Genomic DNA, 12599 nt, shown 5'->3' on the forward strand with positions numbered 1-12599 from the left:
GAAACTTTCCCACTGTACCACAACCCATTTGTACAATCAGTTTGTTCCAAAAAGCTAAATACCCTGCTTTATTGCCCCATAGTCCTCCAAGTAACTTAACATTCCTTAGAACAATTTTCATTTGTATCTGGATCCAAAACAATTGACAAATATTTATGGAAGAAAATGTTTTAGAAAAAATGAAGTTTCATCATAAAAGTGTGGGGTTTTCAGATTGGGTCTGTATCTGGTCTCCAGGGCAAAACTACATGGGAAATTCTGGAAGCAAACCAATAATAAAATTTCATGTTTTTAAATCTGCATCCCAAAGGACCGATTCTGAAGAAAAATTGAGAGATGTTTCTACCACCATCTTTCTTATGCATGGGTCTCCAGCAAACGGGGCAATAAATTCATTGCTGCTTGGGGTTTGAGGCAGTGAGTGGATATAATATTTTAAAACCAGTACAATTGTATTTTCAAATATATTCTTCCAGAAGTTCTTATCTTAGCTCCAAATAAATTTACCTTGCCATATATGTAGTTGTCCACCGAACTCCACTTTTCATGTATTCTAACACAGCTATGAGTTGAAGTTTAAAGATAGGAGACCTCTTTCGTTTTACACCTCTACAATGGTCATTACCAAGAGAAAAATCTCTAAAATAAGCATATCTCTTTCCCTACCCTTACACCCACTTCCATTTTTTATAGTGAATTTATCTGTTAAAAGAAAACATTTTGTTTGTTGCTTGTTTAAATTCAATAATTGTACACAAAGCATTCTGCTTACAGAAAATATGTATATTTTAAATGTGTGTGTTTCAAACTCCTTGCTCACATGGTCAGGGTCATCTTCTGGTTAAAGCAGAGATATGAGTCAGGAAACCTGTGTTCTAGTTATCACTCTGTTACTGATTTACTGTGAGATTTTGGACAAATTATTTTCCCCTCTGTGCCTCCAATTCCCATATGCAGAGGATGAGAGTATTACTCACTGGAGTTTTAAGATTCTTTTGGAATCTCCCAAAGATGCTCAATATTATGATTAATTATTACTGTCAATATATGTATAGAGTAATAAATACTGACCACATTTAAATTCAAAGCTGTCTCTGGCATTTGTACAGTATTCAGATATGAAAAAAAGAGAAAGAACTATTTTAAATGTTAATCTAATGGCATTTGAAATTTGAGACAAAACAGAGAATGAAAAAATTATTATTTTTCTTCTGTAGATAACTGCAGCTTTAAAAAACACAATCCAACCAACTAAAACCTAGTCTGGTTAGTTTTATCTTTTGATTAATAACCCCCTTTGTTTTAAAGAACAGTTGAACTAAAGGTACAGATACTTAACTAGATTACTAGGAAAGTGGATAGTTGCTCTCTGAAGATACGTATTACCAAAGATGGTGTGTTTATGGTTTTGATATTTTTTAAATAGTTATGATTTCAATATCTATTGCAATGTACTTAAAATAAAAGACTTCTTTATAATTTAAAGAATTTAAAAATTCTTTATCAGATTTAATGGTAATACAGTATAAATGGTATATTAATTGCTAGCTTAAGTTTGCAACCTTACCTTTTAAAGAGTTTCCAAAATTGGACCTCTTCATACAGAGTACTACTGACAGTTAAAAAACCCACCACCAAGAACAAAACCACCTGCATGGTAGTCCTAGGGTTAGTCTGAATGAGAAGTTGGGATGCTATCATCATTTTTTTTCTATCCATGTATAAAACACATTTTGCCATTACAGCATTGATTAACAATGACTAGAAAATGGAGGATTTTTTCTTATAAACATTTCTACTCCAAGTGCAAAATTAAACACAAACATAAATGCAATTCAGCCACAGGTAATAAATATGTGACCAGTTTTTTACCATTTTTGGTTTATAATTACAGGAAATTATTCAAGTTGCAGGAGAAGAATTATAATGGCCAGGTTGTGACCTTGTCTCATTCATTGATGCAGGGGAGGTAAGATTCCCACAAGTTCCATTACACAGCTCACATAGGTTTGAGTTGGGCCGGGAACACAACCGTTGTTTTCAACAGACTCATCATGAATGACAACCCATGATAAGCTCTTGTCCTGGCTTATTTTAAAGTGTCAGCCTAACGGTTTGCTAAGCAGCACAGTAACAATGGTTCTCAGTCATTACGCAGATTCATGTTAAACTGGTTTCCCACTCCCAAAAAGTTGGAGTAAGAAAACTGCAAAATAAGCATTGTCTCCTAAAATTAACAACTTCAGGAAAATATGTGTTATGTAAAACTGATGTTGCATAGGACAAGAGAAACGTTGGGCCATATGTTTCAGTAGCATTTAATGCTAAAATTGCTTCAAAATCTTGTACATAAGCTAAATTACCTTTGCTGTTAGAGGACAGTAAGATTGTGCTGAACCTAAAAGAACCACTGTAAAGCAAAAATGAGTATTTTTAATGGAAATGTAGAAAATACCTGGATAAAGACAACCATCATGTAAGGGTATTGGAAAAATTATGCAACTTACTAGAGAGAAAATAATTATTGCTCGATGCAGTCAAAATTTAATATCATCAGCTCTTCATTATGGATCCCAGCATAAAACAGTATCTCTGTGTGTGTGTTTGGTTTCCATCTCACGTAACAAAGGGCTTGACAAAATTTACATTACTGTTTATAAGTCTCTTCTCTTAGAATGAATTTGTCAGTATCAGCTATTAATAAAGAGTATTAAATATTAAATAACATTAAAATAGTGATTAATATTAAATAATAAACATTAACTAATTCAATAATTAAAGACATACCAATTGAGCAATTGGTTAGCTGTACTTCCTAGACTTAAATTATGGTTTGTTAACTCTTAAACCCTTTGGTATAAAGTCTGTTCAAGGATGTGAGTGAGGTTGATTCTCTTTGTATCTCATGTGAACTCTTAGTTTCATCAGAAATAGACTAAAGTAAAAGACTGAAATTCAGTGACGAGACCATCACCCGCTTTCTTGTAAACATGCATTAGCAGGAACTGCATTTTTACACTTTTGATAGGATTTTACATTAGATATATTCACTTTTAACATTCTGTGTATAATGGAGTTTAGAGAACTTACAGGATGATTCAACAGACTAACTAGTATGGTTGCAATTCAGCTGCCTAGATAAAGATGCTTGCTGCCACGTGAAACAGCCCAGAGCATCTGAGCTGCCTGCGTGGATCTGGCAGATATGACATAGGATCCACAAGTGACCCCCATGCATTTCTGGAGAGGAAGGTAGAGGCTAGGTAGCCTAGAACTTTTAAAATACTAGAAATATGTGTGTGTGTATCTGTTCTCTAAATATCATTGTCTCTGAAGATTTGATTTCACTGGGAGCTTAAACTGATAATCTAAAGTCACCAAATTTTAGAAATGCTAAATGGTGTCTGGTGCCAGAATCTGGATCTGAATCTCCCTCTTTGTGGCCTATGATACAGGAGGTAAATAGCATCAACAGGTTGGGATGTAGTGCAATCAGTGTCCAGAAAGTTTGGAAACTTATTTGAACTTCCATTTTCTAAAGATCTAAATAATAAGGTTGAACCTTCAGAGGATTATAGATATCAGATGCCTGGAAATAGAAATTTAAAGCACACATCCAGCACTTTGGGAAGATACACAGAAATCCTAAGGGAAAAATATGTTTGTTTTATTTCATGATAGGTTTGGACTAGGAAGGGAATAGAGGAAAGGTCAATTCAGATCCATTTGAAAATCTAGAAATTTTTAGACTAATCATTAAATGTCTGATAATTATATGTGTTACAAAAAGGGATGGAGAACGGAGTTCAACCAGAGCAGAAAACTAAGTGTTAAATAGAGAAAAGACTTGAATTGTTGCCTGCTGGCCAAAAAAAGTACATTAAACCTCAGTATTAATTAAACATTGAGCATTTCTGAAATTCCAAAAATGTATGGTCAACTTTTCTTTTAAAAATTAAAAAGTGAAATGTTCATGTCAGTAAATGTTCTATCAGGTTTGGACTGGGATGTAGAGTAAAACATGAAGTAATATTAAACATTTCATATATTTGAGAACTATATATAGACAGAAATTATCCAAAATAAAAGTACAATTAGGGGTCCAATTGAGAGCTACTGATTACAATGGTAAATATAAAACAAATATTTTAAGACAATTGGCCAGGCAGATTAGGAAGAATAATTTTGTAAATCCTGATATTCTGAAGTCCATTCAACATGTCCTGTATTCAAAAGATATCATTTACTTCTTTCCAGCTTTTGTCACTCCTGCATTCAATACTAGGTCTTATGCCACCAAAAAATCCATTCAGAATTTATGGGAGTAACTACAAAACAAGCTGGTGAGCAACATTGGATGATTTACAGAGTATGGACCAGGTACAAAAAAAACCCAGAAGCAGCAACTTTCTTTGGTCTGCTATAATAGCTGAGTCTTATTTCAGGGTAGGCTGTTTTACATGACAATGCATGTAGTGGAGGGTTGTATTTATCAGTGAATGTGACCTAACAAATAGTCCAGTGCATAAATAATTGCTTGTTTCCAGAAAGTCAGAGTAACTCTTGTACATGTGAAGAAATATGAGCATGTTGCTCCTAAAATTTCCTCATTTTTATTTTATTTCTCTATGGGGGAACCTTTGAGCTGTAGTGTTTTCAATCTACCAGATGAGTTTACTGCAGGTTCCAAGTAGAGTTGTTTTTATTGCTTTTCTGTCAATATAATAACAGAGAAATTAAAATTAAACTCATGTTTCAAAATTGTGATTGCCTCCTAGACCACTGGGGGTAATACTGAGGACTTGGAAGAGCAACGGGGGATGCTCTCAGATGGTGTAATTGTATGACAGTTGCAAGAAAGTATTTCACATTTCTCAGCAGCAGAAAAAGTTACTGGCTGTGAGCTTTTTGCTAAATATTATTCTTGAGCAGCAGACAAAATATTTCCCAGAAACTGCTTTTTGGAGAGGGATCTTTTAATTAATTTATTTATTTTTTAATCTAACAGCACCTATCAGAATTGAAAATTATACAAGAAGAATGAAATAATTTTTGCCCTAGAAATTTTTTGGCTTTTTTAAAACCTACTTTTTTTTTAATACTTGCTTAGTCCAGATGAGCTACAGTTTAGCTAGAGAAAAAATGTATTGACAGTTGAACATATAGCTGCAAAACCATTTTGGACATGTTGAAAATTAGCTCAGAAGAAAGATATGAGCTTTGGCTTGGTTTCATTAGCTATGGCAAAATTCACCTCTGACTTGAACATATACGTGTCAAAAGAAAGATTAAGGATTAAGAACAACTGTGTTTTTATGTTCAAGATTTGTTGGGTAGCTTTCACTTTTGTTTATTAAAGAAAAGGAAAAAAAAAAGAAAAAAAATGAGATAGATATGTAGAGAGGGAGAAAACTCCGTCTATTAGATTTAAGTTTCTGGTTTGGCTTGATGGACTCCAGAGGAGGCAGAAGCAGAAAGTGAGGCATCATATTTTATCCCTTTAGGAATCCTTGCTAATGAGGAAGTCTAAGGTAGGCAAGGTATGTTCTCATTACAGTGTATGTTGCTTCCTTCACCAAAATCACTCTAAAGCTTTTGAAAACTTTCAGTCACTGGTTTGGAGAGGATCATAATAATGAAGTATTTTGCACAAGCTAAAACTCACAGTAATGACTGTAGCTCAGAACTCTGGACTGTAGACGGAGGTGCTGAGGCCATGGTCCTCTACCCTTTAGCTTAACAGTGGAGAGAGGGATATTTTTATAATTGCTGATTATATCTCATAATTTGAAAGACGACTTTTCCACTGCTATCAACACAACAAACGGGAACTGGGGGATAATGGAAAAAGGTGAAACAGTGCATATCAGAGATTGAAAAGGCACAGAATATGAATGGTAGCAGACAGGGATGTAGCGAGAAGGTTGCTACATTTATTTCTGCTGCAGTAGGTGCTCCATTTGCCGAAGTATGAAGACTCGGGCCTTGTGCAAACATGTTATTAGCTTCTTTTTTCCGTGGAAGATTTTCATTTTCCTTGAAATATCTTGTGTTACCCAACAGAAACTCATCTGTTTGGTAACATAATATGACCTTTTCACAAGTTCTTACTAGTCTGTGTTGTGTTTTCCAAATTAATATATAAAAAAAGAAAAATATGTCACACAGTCTCCTTGTGTTGAATTTTATAGGGACATAAAAGGAATTACAGTAAGAGAAATATAGCCTAGCACATACTGGGTGCTAGATGAATCACTGGAAGTGTTTCTAGTGCCTACGTCAAGCTCCCAAGTGCGGTATTTTCTCAGTTTCTAGAGGTTATCTGTGGAGAAGCACCTCATGTTCACTGACAAACTTTAGAAGACATCACATTTCTTTTAAAGCAATGGACTGGCTAATAAGTTAATTCTGTTATATTATATTACCAAGAAAAAATATGGAAGCTGAGTAATTGCTTTTGGTTCTTCTAATGTGATTTGTTGTGTATAATAAATGCTGTCAATACATTGAACAAAGACAGCAGCTTTGACTTAACAATTTTTTCTTGATACTGGATGAACTATGTTTTCTTTATTTAGTTAGTTTGCATTATCAAAGAGGTATTAAGATAGGTAGGTCTTGTTAAAGAGGTTTAAAATAGGTCTTGAAAGGATATTGGTTACGTTGTATAAAAAACAGAAGTATGCAAGAAGAAGAATCCAGACATTTTTTAAGTGTGGGATTGTTGGGGGTTTTTTCTTGCTGTGGTGGTACCTTTTCTGTCCTACATATTTTCAGTCATTTCATCATTTAATGTTAAGTTTTGAGTCTTTAAATAAAGTTATTATTTCATAACCCCCTCAGTAAACAGTCTTGTGATTGTGACAATAGTAAAATTATGTCTATATACACAACATGCCGTAGTAGTGCAGACAGATTTTTTTTTTCCCTACAGCTATTTAAACAGAATTTGGAAGGGGAAAGTGCATATAAATATATCAGTCTAGAAGTGACAAGGACAGCTTTGCAAAACACATTTTAAATCAGTGAAACGTACATTTAACCACTATGAAAATATACACTTCTCATTCCCGAGGTAGACAGACAAGATTTGAGATCCTAACATAAGCTTTAGAAATTTTAAGAAGAGTTATAGCAACATATTTTCGGGGCCTGATCCTACTTCCAGTGTAATCAGACAGACTTTTTTGCCAAGTATTTAAAAAAGACAGGAATTGAGACCCAAGATTTCTTCTAAAATAATTCCTCTCACACATCTCTAAATCTATGTAGTCCTACTGGTTTTGTCTACATATTGATACCTTTTCCTCATAAAAATTGTAATTTGCCATTTAACTTCTTCCTATAAAATCCTTCCTTTAACAAATGGAATTTGCTTGTAATGGCTCAGGATCAGGCATAGAGAAGTAAGATTTTGTTACACAGGTTGTAGTAGATGGAAAAATACCAACATAAGATATATGGAGGCTGAGAGGGCACAGCATGTAGTAGGGAGAGGGGCTTACTACACTTTACTTCACAGACCTGTTAATGATGACTTAGGTAGACCTAATTAGTACTCAGGGGGACTCTGCATTTCTTCTCTGGATTGGAACAGAAAGATGGGGCATTCAAAACTGCCTATATTAGAGGGTCATACATCTGTCTCTTTCCTAAAACCCACCAATATATGAAGGAATTCCACTGATTTCTTGAGACTTTACATACTTCTTCCTTAAAGAATACTTGTGCAGCATAATGGAAGACTACATACATATGTGGTTTTAATATGCTATTTGGATGACTGCTTTTGCTTGTCTAAATAGTATATTATTTAAAAAAAACCAAACAAACAAATTTGTTAAAATGTTATTACTGTTCTTGGATTTCGTGTGATTCAAATCTTACTAAACAATCAGTGTAAATCAGATACACTAGTCTTTAGCAAAAGCGTAAGAGAATACACCTCAATATTTTTCCAGAATGTAAGGACTGTGTTTATATATTAAAAGTGGAAAAGTATCCAACTGTGCTCATAATTCAGAAATATAAAGGTTTATCTATCCCTTTCTTCCTGCTTGTTTCTCAACAAAATCCTAGGAAGTAAACATACCAACTTTCTGTAAAAACCTAAGCTTCATCTTTCCTTACAGAAAAGAGGAAAATTCATACTGCTTTTTAAACTACTACATTTTTGATCTGGATGGCAATGTTTCAACAATCTTTCAAAATCAAGCAGGCTGGACTTTCAAAGGAGGCTCAACTCCCAAAAATGCTTTAAAGTCTCTCTATGGGCTAAGGGTATGCAGTATCATGCCATGACGTCTTTTTATATAGGGGAAAACCAGGTAATTTTTAAGATGCTGCAACTTGGTGACACTGTTTCCATGGCAGTGCTTTATAGTGCATAACAAATAACTGACATTGTTTTGGGAACCCATCTAGAAGCCAAAGATGGAATAATCCTACCATAGAGTCAATCACAAAATCATAGGAACAGTGGTTAGAAGAGGCCTCTGGGGGGTCAGCTAGCCTCATCTCCCACTAGAAGGGGGAATACTGCTAAAATCAGATCTTGCCTTATGTTGGAGTTTCATTCTACTGTGTTTTAAGCTTCTGAATGTCCTTAGCACATACCTGAAGCCTGATGCAAAGTCAGTCAATGAGTACAGTTTTCATCTGGCCTTAGCCAATTATTGCATGTAATCTAAACATTTCTGCATTACAGTTTTGTTGGTGATGCTGAGAGGAACAAAATCCCATCTATTTGTACACAGCAGTCTTCATGTGCAGAATGTTGTCCAAGAACCAATGTATGCCAGAGAGCAACTGGTCTTCTAATTCCTAAGCTCTGTCTTGGAAATGCATCTTTAAGCCTCTTAGAAAAAGCTTTATGAAATGGTGATCTGAGTTCCCTGAGGCGAAGTCTGAAGCTGACATTTATTCCATTCTGAAAAGAAAATGACAAAAAAAAAGGCAGGAAAAGGACAGAAAAAGAAAAAGAAGCCGCCAAGATGTACTGGTCGCTTCTTGAAACCTAAACAGAAGTGAACTTGTATCTACCAAAAACCATCAGTTCTTTTGCTCATGTTTCTGCAATCTGTTTGTAAGGATAAGAAATAATTTCGTGTCACACAATTACCTCTCAATTGACTGGTTTAAAGATGATTTCAGTATCTGCTATGTAATCTAAAGCAAGTAAGGTGGGTTACATTTTGCAGAGACCTGAAGGATTATTTTCTAGTTAGATAACACCCAGAGGAATGCATTTTAGCAAAGTTTTCCTCTGAAGTCATTGCTAAATTGATAAATTGTTCATGTCAGATTTACAATGCTGTTAATGTCAGATTTCAGAGTCTTTGATGCTGTGGAACTCCTTATAGCCTTTTCACTGTCTCAGTGAATTCCAGCCCAAACTCTTCAGTGCAGGAAGACTAAGATATGCAGACATATTAAACAGCAACAGAATATTAAGCTGTTATATGTTTATATATTTACTCAAACTGCATAGCTACATACTATAGGTGTGAAAATAATAACCTATGTGAAAAAAATCTCAGCTAATCTCTCTATGGTATATGCTTTCACTTAAGAATGTAATTGTTATCTATGTATCAACCCTAGTGAAGTTATGAAACTTCATTTCACAAGAGGCCTTGACATTGTATTTCTCACTGTTTGTTCTTGTTGCCAGCACTTTATGTCATTAATAGACAGGCACTCAGGTCCAAAATCCCTTTTTAAAAAATGGAGATATTTTTCACATTCAATGACCTACTCATATAGTCCATAATACATTCACGAGTATAAAAACAAGGTAGAGGGGTCTGTTGGGTTTGACTTGGGGAGTGGTGTTAGTAGCTTGAAGCTATTGTGTTTAGATTTTACTCCATCAATACCTGATTTTACAGCTCCTAAAAGTTATCGTTTGAAATTCTGTTGAAGAAGCAATGACTATTAATTCCTTTTATGTAGAAGAACAAATTGTGTGGCAAAATTTATTGGATTTAATCCCAAATAGTGTCATTATTTTTAGTTATTTTAGGCTTGGACTAAAGCTGTCATAGAGAGGCAGTCAGGACACAGACTCATGTTGACCTATAGCGAAGAGTAAGCAGAGTTACCCAGTAAAGTGTGCCTGAAAATTATCTTATTGCCAGCTTTAGAGAAAGGTGACGAATGAGCCTTGTATAAGACAATGAAATAAAAGAAATTTGACATGTATTTGACTGTGTGGATTAGTTCAGATAAGATTAGGTTTTGTAAAAGGGAGGACTTCCTCTAAGGAACCACACAAAAAGGAAGCTCTTCTACAGACTAGCAAATAAGACAGGGGCTTGCGATGTCCAGGGTGGTTCCTGACATCTACTCTTTGAGCCATGTGCCAGAAGAGAAATATGTCATTGCATGGTAAGAGGATCCTTTGGGGATCTGGAATTATCTCCAAGCCAACTTCAGATTGCTTAGTATGGTCCCACAGACTATTTCTGGAGAGATACCAAACAAAAGACAGAAACAGTTCTTGCTGCGTTACCATTTCAATAATCTCTGAGTATAGGAATATCAGAATTGAAAAATAGCTCAGCACAATCTGGCTATAGCTTTGAGAAAACAAGTTGAAGCTTTCTACAGTTCATGCAGCAGCTCCAGTCACCACAGGCTTGGGGAACTTCTAAATATAAACCATTCCTAAGCATAATGGGTGAAGTATTTGCTGCACAAAATTAGTGGCTCCACGCACACTGGAGCCAAGATTTAATTCAGTGCCCTTCGAGTGCTCACATTGATGTTATATGACCATATGGACTCTGAAATGAATCTATTCCTAATGGAACTGTTTGGCAAAAAGGAAGAGATAAGAAAATAAAGTGATATATTGTATTGGTTCAAAAGGATGTTGTTCTGTCTTTTCCACGTTAAGAAAGGGAAAGATGAAGAACTGTGCGTAGGATGACAACCCTTCCTCCACACCCAGTTACAAACAGAATATGTAAGAGAAAAGAAACAGAAGGTGAAAAGGATTGATTAAGTGAGAAATAAGAATACATACATTCTTGCAGTTCTGCAGAAACACAGGTTTTTGCAAAAATGGTGTCTCTTACCCAGCACCCACTTTCTGGATGTAGTAGGGGCTATGTTTGAATTTATTTTTGGCCATTTATTCTTTACTTCATTATCTTTCACCTTTCAGATCTTTCTAGCCCCCACCTTGGAACTAATAATCCCACTTCTACAAGGAAGCAAGCAAATAAAAAAACACCCACGACCCCCCCAACCAACCAGAAAAAAGAAAAAAAAAAGAAAAAGAAGGCAAGCTGAGGAAGTAGCAGTGTTTTGTTCTTGGGCTTTCTAATTCAGTAGTCATCAAAACTGCCTGAGAATACACTTGCTTCTGTGATGTGTGTTTCAAAGTAAGAATAAGTTACCTGGTTTCCTGGCAGCACTGATAACTTCACACCTGCAAACTTTAAAATACTCTGATCCTGGCCTGTGTCTGCAGAGAGGCTGAAATAATATCTCGAAGAGATATTAACTGCCCTTGCCACCTGCCTCAGGACTTAGTGGATGGTGTAATTGTGCAGCTGATTAATAAGGCTTTTTTCCCCAATTTTCAAAAATAATTCAGTAAATATTATGCTGAGAAAGATAATTCTGATCTGTCTCATCTGGGTACATATGAAAAAAATTCACCCTCAAATCTAATTACTGTAACTGATCAGGCTACCTGAATGCTTGCAACTGTAAACAGTAATCTTGACTGCATTTCAGAGGAATAGAAAACAAGGCAAAATAAAACAACATTAGTAGTAGTACCAAAAATTAGTGTTTCCAGAAACTGAAGGAACTTGTGGTGCTAAATGTGCTACTGCTGGCTGCACAACTTGTTTTTGTTTTACCAGAGTGTAGACAGGGCACCCAGGCACCATCGTACTCCAAATGCTGGGAGTACAATGAACTTTATCCAGATTCAGGACTATCTCATTACTGAAAGCAGTTTGGCTGTTAGGCATACCATTGATCTATTGAGCCACTGGCAGGGAGACTCCAGTAAGACACAGGTTGACATCTGTGTTCCCCTGAGGGCAGCAAGGAAAAGGTCTCCTAGGAGAATTTATAGTATGTTAAAAGACCCAGGTTCATAATCTGAGCATGAGTAACTTGCATTAAAGGCTGAACAAGCAATAAAAATGGGGAGTTTCAAAGGAACCTGGGGGGAAAGAGACCATTCAAAGAGACTCTGCTTCCATTGTAAAAATAACTATAGAATATTAGAGGAATAGCAGGTAATCTCAAGAAAGCACATGCTTAAAAGTGGAAGCTATTTAGTGATTGTCCTAAACAATAACAGTCTGAGAAGAAAGCTCATCTATGTACTGGAAAACATGCTTTCAAGGAAGTGGTTCCTGGAATTGAGTCAAAATTGGAGAATAGTTTCAGCCACGGTTAAAAAAAACCACACCAAAACCACAACAAAAACAAACAAACAAGCCTTCACTCACAAATAACTATAATATTTCAGACTTGTGTTTGGTTTTGCATGCATAATAGTGATACATTTTTCTCATACAACTTGAATCTCAGTATGACATTCATGTAACTGTTCATATGATTGAATCCAT

Source organism: Gavia stellata, chromosome 2, assembly GCF_030936135.1.
Source record: "Gavia stellata isolate bGavSte3 chromosome 2, bGavSte3.hap2, whole genome shotgun sequence".
In the NCBI taxonomy this organism is placed as follows: domain Eukaryota; kingdom Metazoa; phylum Chordata; class Aves; order Gaviiformes; family Gaviidae; genus Gavia; species Gavia stellata.